This window comes from Sturnira hondurensis, unplaced genomic scaffold, assembly GCF_014824575.4.
Source record: "Sturnira hondurensis isolate 20B ecotype Veracruz unplaced genomic scaffold, ASM1482457v3 Scaffold0014302, whole genome shotgun sequence".
NCBI classification, from domain to species: domain Eukaryota; kingdom Metazoa; phylum Chordata; class Mammalia; order Chiroptera; family Phyllostomidae; genus Sturnira; species Sturnira hondurensis.
In genome coordinates this window covers 7,503,311-7,518,066 of record NW_028086933.1, presented here as the reverse complement: position 1 = coordinate 7,518,066, position 14,756 = coordinate 7,503,311, and the positions used below count along the sequence as shown (strand labels likewise).

The window sequence follows — 14,756 nt, the reverse complement described above, 5'->3', positions numbered from 1 at the left end:
GGAGAATATAGGCAGGAATATCTCAGATATCCCATGTAGCAATATTTTCACTGATATGTCTCCTACAGCAAGGAACATATAAGAAAGAATAAACAAGTGGGACCTCATCAAAATATAAAACTTCTGCATGGCTAAAGAAAACAGCATTAAAATGAAAAGCAAACCAACTGAATGGGAAAACATATTTGCCAATGATACCTTGGAAAAGACTTTCATCTCCAAAATATGTAAAGAACTCACATGACTCCACTCCAAGAAGAAAAACAACACAGTTAAAAATGTTGAAAGAACTTGAACAGACACTTCTCCAAGGAGCACATACAGAGGGCCCACAGACATATGAAAAGATGCTCAGCATCACTAGCCATAAGAGAGATGCAAATTAAAGCCACAATGAGATACCTCTTCACACTGCTGAGAATGGCTATCATAACCAAAGCAATAAAAAACAAGTATTGGAGAGGATGTAGAGAAAAGGGAACGCTAGTGCACTGTTGGTGGGAATGCAGACTGGTATAGCCGCTGTGGGAAACAGTATGGAATTTCCTCAGAAAACTAAAAATGGAACTGCCTTTTGACCCAGCAATTCCATCACTGTGTTATGCCCTAAAAACCCTGAAATACCAATCCAAAGGAACCTATGCACCCCAATGTTCATAGCAGCACAAATCACAAGAGCCAAGTACTGATCAGTAAATGAATGGATCAAAAAACTATGGCACATTTACACAATGAAATACTACCCAGCAGAAAGAAGCTCCTACACTTTGCGACAGCATGGTTGGAACTGGAGAGCATTATACTAAGTGAAGTAAGCCAGGTGGTGAAAGACAAAAACCATATGATGTCACCTTTAAGTGGAATCTAATCAACAAAGCAACAAGCAAGCAAAATATAACTAGAGACAATGAAATTAAGAACAATCTGACAGTAACCAGAGGGGCGGGGGGGGGGGGGGGGATAGTGCAGGGGGAAGGTGGGAAGGGTCTTTAGGAACAACTATAAAGGACACATGAACAAAGCCTAGGGGTGGTGGAATCAGGGGAGGGAGGTGGGGATGGCTGGGGTGGGGAGGATTTGTGGGGGATAAGTGCAGACAAATGTACTTAAACAATAATAAAATTACAAAAAATTCAAAAACAAAAAAAGAGGAAACCTTTGAAACCTGCTCTTGCACTCATCATCTGTGTGGATTTGAGCAAATAACTGCTTTGTGCCTATTTTCTCATTTGTAAAATGGTAATCAAAATAGTACCTGCTTCATAGTATTGTTATCAGTATCAAGTTAATATCTGTAAGTTCTGAGAACAGTACCTAGTACATAGTAAGTGTTCATTTATTTTTTCTATTTCTTTTTTCCTAATAGTGTAATCCCCTTCCTTCACTATGATAGAGTAGTAATAACAGCTTTTACTTACTGAACATCTACTCTTGCTAAGTCTTTTATGTATATGGGTATGTGTGCACAAGGGTATTTATATTTGGTTGCTCATAATTTAAAACCAAACTTAAGAAAGACACATATTGCCCACTCATTGTAGGTGAGAAAAATGAGATTGACTTTCATAGCTGATACAGCTAGTAAGTGGTGGAGGTAACAATTAAACTCTGTCTCCGAAGAGACTGACTATCTTTTCTCTAACACTGCCTCTCTATGATCTCCCATCATTTGAGGCTTTTTATCACAACCTATTGCTTGAAACACTCTTTCCATGATTGCTAAAAATTAAGTAAACTTATTTTTTGCTTGCCTGATTCTATTTCTACCTGACCATCCTTATCTTGGTGAGTCCTAACTACACAGTATAAACCATGTTTACATGGTATTCATTCTGCATTTATGCCTATTTCTGAGTCCAATCTTCTCACTTTTTATAAGAATACCAGTCACAGTGAATTAGGGCTCATTCTAATGACCCAATCTTAACTTGACTACATCTATGAAAACCCTTTTTAAAATAAGGTCACATTCTGAGGTACTGGGGGTTAGGACTTCATGACGTAAATGGGGTTGGGGGGGCAGAATTTGATCCATTAACAGTGCTTACCCCTATACTCATTTTCTCACAATGAGAAACTTCTGTTGGGTCTTTTATTGTCTACCCATGCTTTCTTTTCCCCTGAGGCTTTCATTTTTAAATGTTTAGATTTGCAAAAAAAAAAAGTAAAATTTTCAATTGTTCTTTCTCTTAAAAGACATTTGTAGTTATTTATAAAATACATATACTAAAAATATAGACATATAAATAAATATAAGATAAAATAAGTATAGAAATATAAATCTAGAAGATTCCTTTTATTTTACATGTCTTATATCCTGCACAGTAATTACAAGTGAGTTGCAAGTATGGGTTATTATTTTAAAGAACTTTTATGATTATAAAAGTAACACATGTAGATTGTAGAAATATGAAAAATACAAAGAAGGTTAAACCCATGCTTAATCCTACCACTATGAACATTTTGGTATGTATAACCCCAAGCTATATTATAACTACACCAATAAATAGAGAGATTTATAATTTGGAAGTTAATGGCATACATAATTTTGTACACTTTTACATTTATTATACTGTGAACATCTTTGTTAATACCATAATTTAAGCCATGTGATTTAAATTTTATCATACATGAGTGGCTAATGGCATTATAACTTTTAAGAGTTTGACTAAAGACTACAGAATCAAGATCTAGGTGTTAAAATTCACTTTTACCCGAACAGAATAGGCAGAGCTATAGAGTTTGGCAAGACTCCACTGAAAAATATAAATCACTAAAGACAGAGTTTTAGTAGAATTCATAAAAGGGCACAAATAATATCTGAAAGACCCCAATTCTATTTAATTCATTGATAACTTTGATAGCTTTCAGAACATAGATTGAACAAAACTACTTGCATATCTAAGTTCAGTAGCTTCTTTTTACCATGCACTGTTCCATTCTATTAGAGATATTTCTTATCAAAAGATATATCCTTCTATTACTGTCTAAAAGTATACAAAAGGTATTAGATTTTACCCTGTTAATAAGCTAATAAGCCAATTTGTTACTGTTTCATAAATGCTGGTAGAAAAGGCAAGATTCCTAAATAAGAAAAAAAAGAACTTTATTACTCATGACAAAGCAGTAGCCAGAACTTCCTGTTGGTTTGCTTTGGCTCCCCATACCCCTTTGAGTCCCATTGAAACAATGCAGCTAGGCCTAAATGAATGCCTTCATAAGCTCTGGGCTACATTTAAGGAGAAGAACACTGAGCTTGAAGAATTTACAACTTTTATAACAGGCAAAAGTAAACCTGGTCTTGGGGGAAAGGCATCACCTCATTCCTCAAGGTTGCTCACTGAAGACACAAAACTGCACAACAGCCTGGGCAAAATGCAGTCAATGTCTTGCGTTCTTAGCATACCAAGTCAGAAAGTGCAGGAACCCTTAGGCCCCACGGTGGATTGTTCTCCTCACAATTTCCATTTTCTAGTCATAGGGTAAATCTCACCAAATCTTGGTATTTATGAGACTGTTTTTCCTTTCTTAGTCAAAATGTTTTATTTCCTTTTTTATAGGCCTTTAGAAAAACAGGCATTATTTTAAAAGTTTTCTGTGGCCCTGTATATACATTTATCCAATCTATATACACTTATTGAGCACCTATGATGACAGGAAATCTGTTACATGATGGACTACCCTTGTTTCTACTTCTTATTTCTGCTTTCTCTCAAGAATTATTGGACATGCAGAATGATTGTTTTGTTCAATACTTTCCAAAGTATCTGATATTATAGCACTTTCATCATATTTTCTTTCTCTAATTTGGGCTTCCTTGGTCAGATTAAATCATTTTCATACATGCTCTTCCTGGTCTTTCACTGCCTACTATTCCATGCCTTTTCAGGAATCTATCATTGTAGAGTAAGCATATGGAAAACAAAAGCTGCCCTGGCTGGTGTGGCTCAGTGGATTGAGCACAGGCTGTGAACCAAAGGGTCACCAGTTCAATTTCCAGTCAGGGCACATACCTGGGTTGTGGGTCAGGTCCCCACTATGGGGCACTTGAGAGGCAACCAGACACTATATTTTTCTCCCTCTCTTTCTCCTTCTCTTCCCTGCTGTCTAAAAATGAATAAATAAAATATAAAAAAAAAAGAAAAACTTATTTTCTAATACCATCAGCATAAGCAATTTTGAACTTTGCACTTGCTTTTTGTGCCAAAGTAACAATTTTCTACTTGAGATCTAAATCCATCTATGTTCCTCTTAGTCTTCTGGTTTTCCTCCTAAAACCTCCAAGTCGCTAAAACTGTGTTCCAGGTTTCTTCTGGCTCCCTCATATATTTCTTAGTCCTCCTATATCAATGTCTCCAAGGAGGGCAGTTGGTAAGCTTTACATATCGTGGCAAACTTGTTGATGTATCCTAGGTGCGTATTCCAGGAAGGGAGCACACATTCCAAATGTCAATTCCATTTCAGGCCTATATATGCCTACCACTCTCCACATCTCATTCAGTAGCTACATACCACCCCATTTTCTCTTCCTCCAAGAAGTGGAACTAGATCCCAAACACCTGTTACAGACCATGCCCCCACCCCGCCTGCCCATGGTCTGTGAAGCAAGGAATGTGCAGTCATCTTCACAATGTACAAATTCACAACTGACTGTAATGTATTTCTAGTCCTCTTTCTATTCTGGGGCAGATTCTACTCCATGTTAACCTCTTGGCACCAGTTTTGATTGCCTTTTTTCTCCTTAAATCTTTTTTCTTTCTGACTTGCTTTCTGATTTTTTTACCTTAATCTAAGAAGCCTTATCCTGAATCTAAGAAGCCTTATCCTGAATGCCCATCGACAAGGGCATTCCTCAAGTACCTCAGTTTTTCCCTTATCAGGAAAGCTAGCTCGCATGAATATGCTAGAGAGGATGCCAAAAAATATCATGTGACAGATAGCAATTTAAAAACATCCCCTAAATTTATGGTTATGGGTCCCAAGTCAAAATTTTCTTCAGAGAAACTGTTAGTGTAATGATTTGATAAGCCTGTTTTCTGGAGATTAGAGGAACTCCTACAAACATTGCCTTAACCTGGCTTGGCCACTCTGCTCCCCTTCCAAATAATCTGTGCTAGTATCAAAAAATAAATTATCATAACTCATTTTATCAGAATATCAATCTCATTTTTCCTTGGTAAACAAATAGCTATACTACATGATACTTACCATTTAATGGATACTTACTGTATGCCATATGCTTATTACATTTATTAAACTCTAGTGTAGATAATTCTTATAATGTATGATGTAAGTAAAAAATTTATAACTCTAAGTGCTTTCCAATATTAAAATGGTGGAGCTGGGAATCAACCCCAGGCAGTCAGATTCTAGATATGTGCCCTTAATCCCTTAATCACTTTATAGCAATTCATCATTAAGAAAATAAACCTCTATTTTCCGATGGTATCAGTGGAAGTAGTTTTCAAATTTGCATTCAGCTTTTTATACCAAAGTCACAACTTCCACTTCGTAAACCCAACTCTATTTATAGATGCAGATGTAAACAGATATATATATACATGTATGAATATAATTACAACATACAAATATATTAATATATTATACATAAACATTTATGTATTTAATGTTCACAATAATCCAGCAAAGCTAGTTACCCACAATTTTAAAATGAGAAAACTTAGAGAGAACTTAAAATAAATTTCTTAGGGCAATCCACCTATAGGTGGTAAATCTTAAATTCAAACTTAAATTTCATTGACTTTGTTTTACAAAGCACACAGCCTCTTGTATAAATTCTTGTCATCATAATTTAAAGCTTGACAAATAATAGTATCATTGTATTAGTCATCTATTCACAAAATAATCTTATGTAATGACCACAAAACCTCAATAAACATATTTTAAATATATTTTATTGATTATGCTATTACAGTTGTCCCATTTCCCCCCTTCATTCCCTTCCACCCTGCACACATTCTCCCACCCACATTCCCTCCCATTAGTTCATGTCCATGTGTCGTAAGTTCTTTAGCTTCTACATTTCCCATACTATTCTTACCCTCCCCCTGTCTATTTTCTACCTACCATCTATGCTACTTCCCACAAGCAAATTGGGCCTTTCTTGTGCTGGTTCCCAGGTGGGTGGGCTTGTGTATGTTCTAGGACCCTGTGGGTCTCTCCAATGAACTCGCCTGTGAGGCTGGGAGTCTCTCCTGGCACCTCAACCCCCACAAGTGTTTTCAATTGGTGCTTTTAGGCTTTATTTCCTGGCAATGGGGCCCTGGGCTATGCAGTCTGTCCCGCTGCCCCATTTTCACCTGGCTTATCTGCACACTAATGTGTGACCGTGGTCAGCCAACCACGTTGCTCATCTCACTGGGTCTGCTCCTTGCCTCCCCACACCCAGGGTCTGCCAGCTGTTGCCTTTGCACCTGGGTCCACCAGCCACCACTTTTTCCTACCGCAATCCATCTTTGCTGGCCAAGGACTCCACCCCTTTTACTGGTCTGGATGAATGGTTGTCAAATTTTTGTACAGTTCAATTTTCTTTCAGTTCTGGTTGTTTTGTTTGTTTGTTTCTAAATTTTTGTTGTCCTTAATTTTGGTTGTGCAAGGAGGCACAGTGTATATACCAACACCTGCATTTTGGCTGGAAGTCTCAATGAACACATATTTTTAAAGATTTTATTTATTTATCTTTAGAGGGGAAGGGAAGGAGAGAAGTATCAATGTATGGTTGCCTCTCGTGAGTCCCCTGCTGGGAACTGGCCTGCAACCCAGGCATGTGCCCTGACTGGGAATTGAACCACGATCGTGTGGTTCACAGGCCCGCGCTCAACCCACTGAGCTACGCCAGCCAGGGCTCAATGAACACATTTTAAAAAATGTATTTATTTCCCATTTCTCTGTGGCTTCACTTCTTAGGCTGAGCTTGCACATGTATCTGTACTCAGCAGTAAGTCAGGTAAACACACTTCTGATTTTGACTGGGCTCACTCACCTGTTGTGGGACTGGTTGACTGTCAAATGATTTAGGATGGTATTTGTTGCAATGACAATAACAATTAGGTTCTGCTAGCCTGAATATGTTCTAATGGCAATGGCAGAAATCCAAGAGAAAGGGGAAAATATTAAGGTCTTTTTCAGGCTTTCACTTTTGTCATGTCTGCTAACAACCTTCTGGTCAGAGAAAGTCACTTGGCTCAGTCCCCAATATCAGTGAGAGGACACTACAAGGTGACATGGTGAAGGGTGTAGATACATGAGGGGTGAAGCACTGTGTTCATAATATAACCAATATCCTTCAGTCACTGTCATTGGGGCTCAGTAACTAAGTCATAAAACTATGGATTTAGTTGTATATGAGAAGTGATTACTAAACTTTCAGGAATTTGGGGAGCCAGTTGTTAAAACCATTCATAGCTTGAAACCAGCCCATGGTGAGAGTATTCATATTCACAAAAACTAGTCAAAATCTGCAAATCAGGGCTTTATATTGTCAGTTTATCAGCACACTACTGTATATATCTCAGAACTTTCAATTTAATGCTTCTCCATACAGAAAATTTCAAATGACTATGAAGTTACTTTTCGATTTTACATCAAAAAATAATAAAGACATTATAATTGGGTTGCTGTTTTGTTTTGTTTTCCTTATTTACCTTCTATGTGTGCAAAGAGCCTACAATTAATGATTCTAAAGGCAGAGATAGCTCATCATTTCTTTCACAGATATATAAGAATAGTAATTAAGTAAAAATTATCAAAGAAATTACTTTTGAGTCTAAAGATTCCAATTTGCTATTTTGAAGGATATTTAATTCTTATTCATTCTGTGTCTTTAGCAAATCTGGTGTAAATAATCCCAGGGCAGCCTCAGGTTACAAAACTCAGTGAATTTTTGTCTGCAGACAGTTGAAGCTAGAATTTAGGTTGACCCAAAATCATAGATCATATGTGGAGCTCCTTATATTACTAAAAGGATTTGAGCACAGCTGTGTCTTTTTCCACAAAAATAAAAGTTCACTCTCTTTCAAATATAAGAAAGTGTTTCACAAACTGAGACTGATAAAGCTGGGGATGCAGAAAATGCAATTTTTAAAACTTTTTAGCCATTCCCCAAGTCTCCAATATCTCATCACCATCATCTTAAAAAAAAGAAAAAAAATAGTGGCCAGTAGGCCATTTTTAAGAAATGATAAAATACTAGAAAGTGTTGACAATGACCCATATTGGTGTTTTCTTTCCTCAGAAAGGGTAAAAGGAAAAAAAGAGGGTAAGAAAAGTGTGCCAATTTGCATCCTTGTGTGTAAGTGCTTATTTTTAGTCCATCCAGTCAAGACCCCCTTAACGCCGAACTCAGTCCCACAGGTCGCCCACTCCCTCCCCTCAACAAGATAAAAGAAACTATCATGAACCAGGAAAAACTCGCCAAACTGCAGGCACAGGTGCATATTAGTGGGAAGGAACTGCTCATAAAAAGAAGATGGTTCACAGAACAGCTATAGCAGATGATTAAAAAAAACCAACTTCATTCTCCTGAAAGGAGTTAGGGGTAAACTATGTCTCCAGTATTGAAAAGGTAAATATGTCCACAAACCAAGGAACAGTGATCCACTTTAACAACCCTGGACATTAGGCATCTCTGGCAGTGAACACTTTTAACCATTACAGGCCATCCTGAGACAAAGTGGCCGACAGAAAAGCTACCCATCGTCTTAAACCAGCTTGGTGGACAGTTCAAGGAGACTGGCTGAAGAACTCCCCAAACTATCTGTGAATGATAAAGCACCCCTTGCTCCCAAAGAGAATGATGATGAAGTCCCAGATCTTGTGGGGATTTTGATGAGGCTTCCAAAAATGAAGCAACCTGAAATAAGTCAATTTCTGAAGAAGATAAACTTGAAAAAGTTACTGGGAGGTGCTTATTCATATTGACTGCTTTTTCAGATTTTGTATGTAGATCTCATAAAACCTCGATTTCTAGTATTTTGAAGCCAAATCCCCTTGGATGCTGCAGCTATTTTCAGTTTTTGGTTATACACATATCATTCTTTGCAGGTAATTAGGCTGAAGAAGCCTGGGAATAAAGTTTGAAACAAAAGTTTGTAATACAGTTCTTTGCCTAGTTTAAAAAAATGTGAAGTGATTCATCCTTCTCTGTGAAAAAAGTAAGTTGTGAAATTGTACCTGGTGTTTTCTCCTTATGACGAAATGAAAACACTGCCCTAGCCTGTGTGGCTCAGCTGGTTGGAGCAGTGTCTGCAAACTGAAAGGTTGTGGGTTCAGTCTCCAGGTCAGGGCACGTACTGATTGATGTTTCTCCCCACCCACTTTCTGTCTCCAAAAAGCAATCAAAAAATGTCCTCAGATATGGATAAAAGCAAATGAAACACTGAATTAGAGCACATACACATATATTCTCTCTCCCTTTCTTTCTCTTCATATATATATATATATATATTTTTTTTGTAAAATGTAAAGACTATACCGGAAGCCAACGTGTTTCAGTTCAAAAACAAGCTACGAGCTCTGTGACTCTGAGAAAGTCCTTAACTGCTCTGTGTTCATTTCTCCATCTATAAAATGTGCATTAAAAGTTTCTGTTTTGTAAGGTTATTATAAGTATTAAAACAATTAGTACATGTAAAGTACTTAGAGTTGCCTATAAATTCTCAAAAAGTGCTGCCTGCCATTATTACGTGAATCGCAAACCATTTTCATTCAAGTAGGTTTTTAAAACACTAATCAATTAACTCAGAAAGTTTAATACTGTAAGTTGCCAATATTTAAGATACTGCATTATTTCTCGAGGATTTCTGTCTAGTTTAGGAGTTGTAGACATGTTCCGAGGAGGGCATCTGCAGCTCAGGCTCTGGGTAAAGAAAGGGACCTCCCACTTCAGCTTTAAAGGCCAAGTATATTAATACGGATGGAAGTGTTTATAACAAAGACCTTATGAAAACATGATATCTGTGTCACTTATAATCCCATATCCCTTAAATTATAGGACACCAAATAGACCTAAGTGTGCTTAATACTTATCCTTGTTTTAAGTATGTTTTAAAAGGGAAAGAACTCACACATGTTGGAAATATTTACCTGTATTTTTATCTTTTAATAACTTTGACTTCACACTGGGGTGAAAGTTATAGTGGGAATTGTCATCTGTTGATGGTATATGCCTGGCAAAAGCCCCAGAGACATATAGGAAAAGAGGAGAATGCATGGTCCTGGTAATGAAATATTTATCACTATAAAAGATGACTTTACAATTCTATAATGTACTAAGCTGAGATATAAAGATGGTTTTATATTTTGTATGTATGAAGCTTAATTATACAGAATACATAATTGGAAATCTCATATATACAAAGACATATGTATCTCAATAAAAACACGCTGAGGTAAACCTTGAAAAGTTACATTCTGTAAAATGATTTTATTATGCAGTGCTTACAGGCAGGTAGAAATAGGTATAGGCTAGTGATGCTTTTTATAAATATTAGAGATCGTGTGTTATAGTAAGATTAGGTAGCATCTACAAAACAGATCCAGTTTGTTTTTCTAGGCTTTGTTGGAATATATATATTATGTAATATATATTTATATCTTGCTATAGAATATACATTTTTCTTATATTTACATTAAGAGAAATATAATTCATTTATATTTATAAGTTAGATAGCCTCAGACACTTTCAATATAATAGTCATGGAACATACTATAAGGAAACTGTTAGGGTGGGCGGGGATAGGAGGAAGCTCCAGCTGGACTTTGCCAAGACGGACATCCTCACAGTAACCTGAGTCCGAGGAGGAGACCACCATGCTGTACTGCTGCTTTGTTCAGAGGGCACCAATCCCCAGCTCCCACGGGGAGCCAACGAAAATAAAACCCCACAACATTCCCTGCTTGGGCTTGACTTCCCTGGCCTCACTCTGCAGACCAGGGAACCTTGCCATGGTGCACAAACCCCAATAAAGCTCTTTATTGCCTACTTTACGGCTGATTGGCATTTCTTTCTCAGTGGAGCCTAAGAAAACCTTTCAGAAACAATATTAAATAATTTTAGGGGAAGGGTCAAGTCAAGAAACAAATAAAAAGGACCCAGGGACAAGGACAATGCAGGGGAGGACTGAATGCAGCAGAGGGGCATGGGCAGGACAAGGGAGAGTAATGGGGAGGGATGGGAACAACCGTAATCAAACAATAAAAAAAATTTAAAAAGAGAAAAATTAAACCTTATGGTATGGCAGCTCATCACTCAAAATCAACCAGAGTCAGGTCAGTATTTAGAAGCCTAGATTTCCAAAGAATAGTACTCCTGGCCAACCTGAGTGAGCTTTATAAGTAAAACAACAAAATAAAGAATACTTTAAATATTAGCCTGGATGCAGGTGTTTTATAGTATACTCAAATACTTTCATTACATTATATGAAATTAAAGTTGTCTGTATAATGGGTGTCATTGTTCATCACTGGTGAATGAATGGTCTCTGTACACAAAGCACTCATCCTCCCTGCTCATTAAAAGGACTCAAAAAAAACATCTTTAAAAAAGACATCAGGTATGTGGACACTGGGCTATTTAATCAAACAACTTTTTTCTGATACATCTGGAAAAAAAGAAGAAATATGTTTTTAGGGGTAAGATGAATGCTTTTGTGGATCCCTCTACAGGTTAGAACGGTTGACTCAGCAGCACTTTGAGTGCAATGTAGGACCTACAGAAGCAATCTGATGGCACTTTAGTTTATTGCACTCAACAGCACTCAGGACAAGTGTTGCATTCACAGAGATCTCTCCTAGCTTAAATTAACTTCTTTCTTCCTTGTGCTTGCACAGCACACTATTTCTTCCTCTCCTACAGCATTTGCCATATTGTGCCTTACTCTGAACTCTACTTTTTTGTGTAAAAAGTTGAAACATCAATCTTTACAAATATCTTCACAAAATTTTTAATTTTTTTTCTATTTTCCCTTCCTCCATATATCCTTCTTCTAAGTCAGCAATTTTCAACCTGTGTGCCACAGCACTGGTGTGCTGCAAGGATTCTTAAAATATGCAATACCTGATGATTCAGTCAGGGGCACTGACCTCTTTTCCCTTAGATTGTCAAATTTAAAAAATGACAACAGCCAACACAACAACAGTCACCCAGTGTGAATGGATCAAAGTTATACCTATTTTTGTCAGATTGGTAAAAAAATATTTTATTGGTGTGCCACAGAATTTTAGCAAGTAGTTTATGTGTGCCATGAAATGAACTTACCTTTTGCAACAGCATGGATGGATACTGAGATTATTTTGCTAAGTGAAATAAGTCAGTCAGAGAAGGATAAATACTACATGATCTCACTTATATGAGAAATCTAATGGACAAAATAAGCTGATGCACAGAATAGAAACAGGGGCATAGAGGCATAGATACATAGAACAGACTGACAGCTGTCAGAGGTAAAGGAGGAAAGGAGGAAAGGAGGAAAGGAGGGAGAGAAAAGGAGAGGAAGAGGGAGGGGAGAGGGAGGGGGAAGGGAGGGAAGGAGGGAGGGAGGGAAGGAAGGAGGGAAGGAGGGGAAACAGACATTTTTAACTGACTTAGTTTTAGCTGTCTTCTTTGTAATCAGAAAGCTGAAGAACAAAGAGCTGATCTAGTGAAGAGGTCACGGATGAAACTTGAAAGCTTTAAATTATAACTCAGCTATATAAACAATTTCACAAGGGTTACCCTTTCAAAACACTTAGAGTCCATTATCTTGATAAAGGCACTGAAGGTTTAGGAGTGGAAAAGAAAAAAGGAAAGACAAGAGCCTTGAAATAGAAACTAATATATCTAAATCAAGTCTGCATGTAAGGAGGCAGGGAGAAAATCAATCATAGGTTTTGACCCATAAGGATTTTGCTGCTTATCCATAAGAAGGTGAGGCCATTAAGTGTCACATGTACCATCCACTACTACAGATTTGCAGCCTCTTATGAAGATACAGGACATGGTCATTATGAACTGTATTTTAAAAAACTCTAACATTCCAATAAGACACTCAAAAATACTTTAAAAGCATAAAACAGCGCTGGCTGGGTAGCTCAGTTGGGTAGAGCATCCATCCTCTGCTATGCCAAAGTTGCAAGTTTGATCTCTGGTCAGGGCACATACAAGAACCAACCAACGCATGCATAAGTAAGTGGAACAACAAACTGATGTCTCTCTGTCTATCTCTCTCTCATACACACACACACACACACACACACACACAATCAATATATAAAAATTTAAAAGAAGTATCAAACAAATTAGATGCTTGATTTGTTCATGTTACACCAGACAAATTAGATTGACTGAATACATACTGATACCCATATTTCCTGATGTAAACAGTTGTTTGGGGTCACATGTAACAACATTCTTAAGAGAGAGAAATAGAGAAATGGTCCCAATTAGTATAATACCTGGGTTTAGTTGTCCTCTTTTCCTTCCCTCTCCCCCATTCTGCAGGGCATTTGGCTATTTGATATAAAAAAGAAAGAAAAAGATCTAGAGAGAATGAGAGAATGATTGGTTTATGGATATAAGACTGAGGCATAATTTGGAACAGAAACGGGGCAACAGAATGTGGTGTGTGGCAAGAATGAAACTAAATGTGTCTAGTTCATCTTAGAAAGCTCAGTTTTGCCAGCTGGTGGCTTAGAAATTAACTTTGTATCTGTACCAGTCTGGTTCCTTGGAAGAACAGCACCTTTTCTGTAGGCTTACTGTCTATATGGTGTCTCTATAGACTTAGTCTCTCTTTGACTATATTTGGTTAAGGGCCCTTTATTCCTCAGTTTTACAATATCTTAAACAATCAAACCACTATTTTAGCTGAACATTTTTATGGAGGAAAAAATAAATGCATTGTGGGACCACATGAGAGACCCAAGAAATAATATCCTTTATCAGTATAGCAGTGCCAACTAAATCCTATAAGGCTGCCAGGCTTGTTGTGTGAACGTCTGAAATAAGACTTCTTCATTGCATTTCATGGACTGTCAACACCTTCTACACCATGGAAGATTAGCCCATGGTCTGTCTCACAAAACGTGTGAATCCAAAAATACTTTGTGGTTTTATGACACTTATCATAAACAGAGAATCTCATTATCAAGATTCATGACATATCCTGATTTCAAGGTTTTAAGGACCACAGAGTAACCAAGAGACTATAAAGTGTAATTACAATGCAGTAGTTATTTCATTTTTTATATATTATGTATAACTAACTTTAATATCACCCATGATTTGTAAAAATAAGACCTGTAGTCATTTCTTTCAGTATAGAAAAACAAAACTTGAAGAAGGTTGTCATGAGAAATAATAAATGAAAGTTACAGTGAAGGACTTTAAAAATATGAATAGCCATACACTGTCAAAAATAATCAAAGAACATTTTTAATGTGAATGAACTGGCAATTAATATAAAAGCACCTATTTGTAAATCAGCAGTTTAGATGAGTTGCTTTGGTGTGATCAGACCACCCCCATTACACTGTGTTTAGTTATGAGCACTATATTCTAAGAGGGAAGTATACATTTTAGAGCATATTCAGAAGAAAAACAAGGACTCAATATCCTTTGAGGCAAGCTGTAGTATTTGGGAAGATTTATACTGGAAAAAAAGGCAAATGAGAAGAAATACGGTGTTTTTGAACCAAATGTATGGCTGTCATGTGAAGAATTAACTGTTTTCTGTGTCTCCAAGATAAGTGGGGAAACA

The 14,756-nt window shown here is 37.0% G+C and overlaps 1 pseudogene; it reads left to right on the top strand.

The window, feature by feature from the left end:
• The first annotated feature begins 8,399 nt into the window (after window positions 1-8,399).
• LOC118998474 (transcription factor BTF3-like) lies at window positions 8,400-8,876 on the top strand (annotated as a pseudogene).
• The last annotated feature ends 5,880 nt before the right edge of the window (window positions 8,877-14,756 follow it).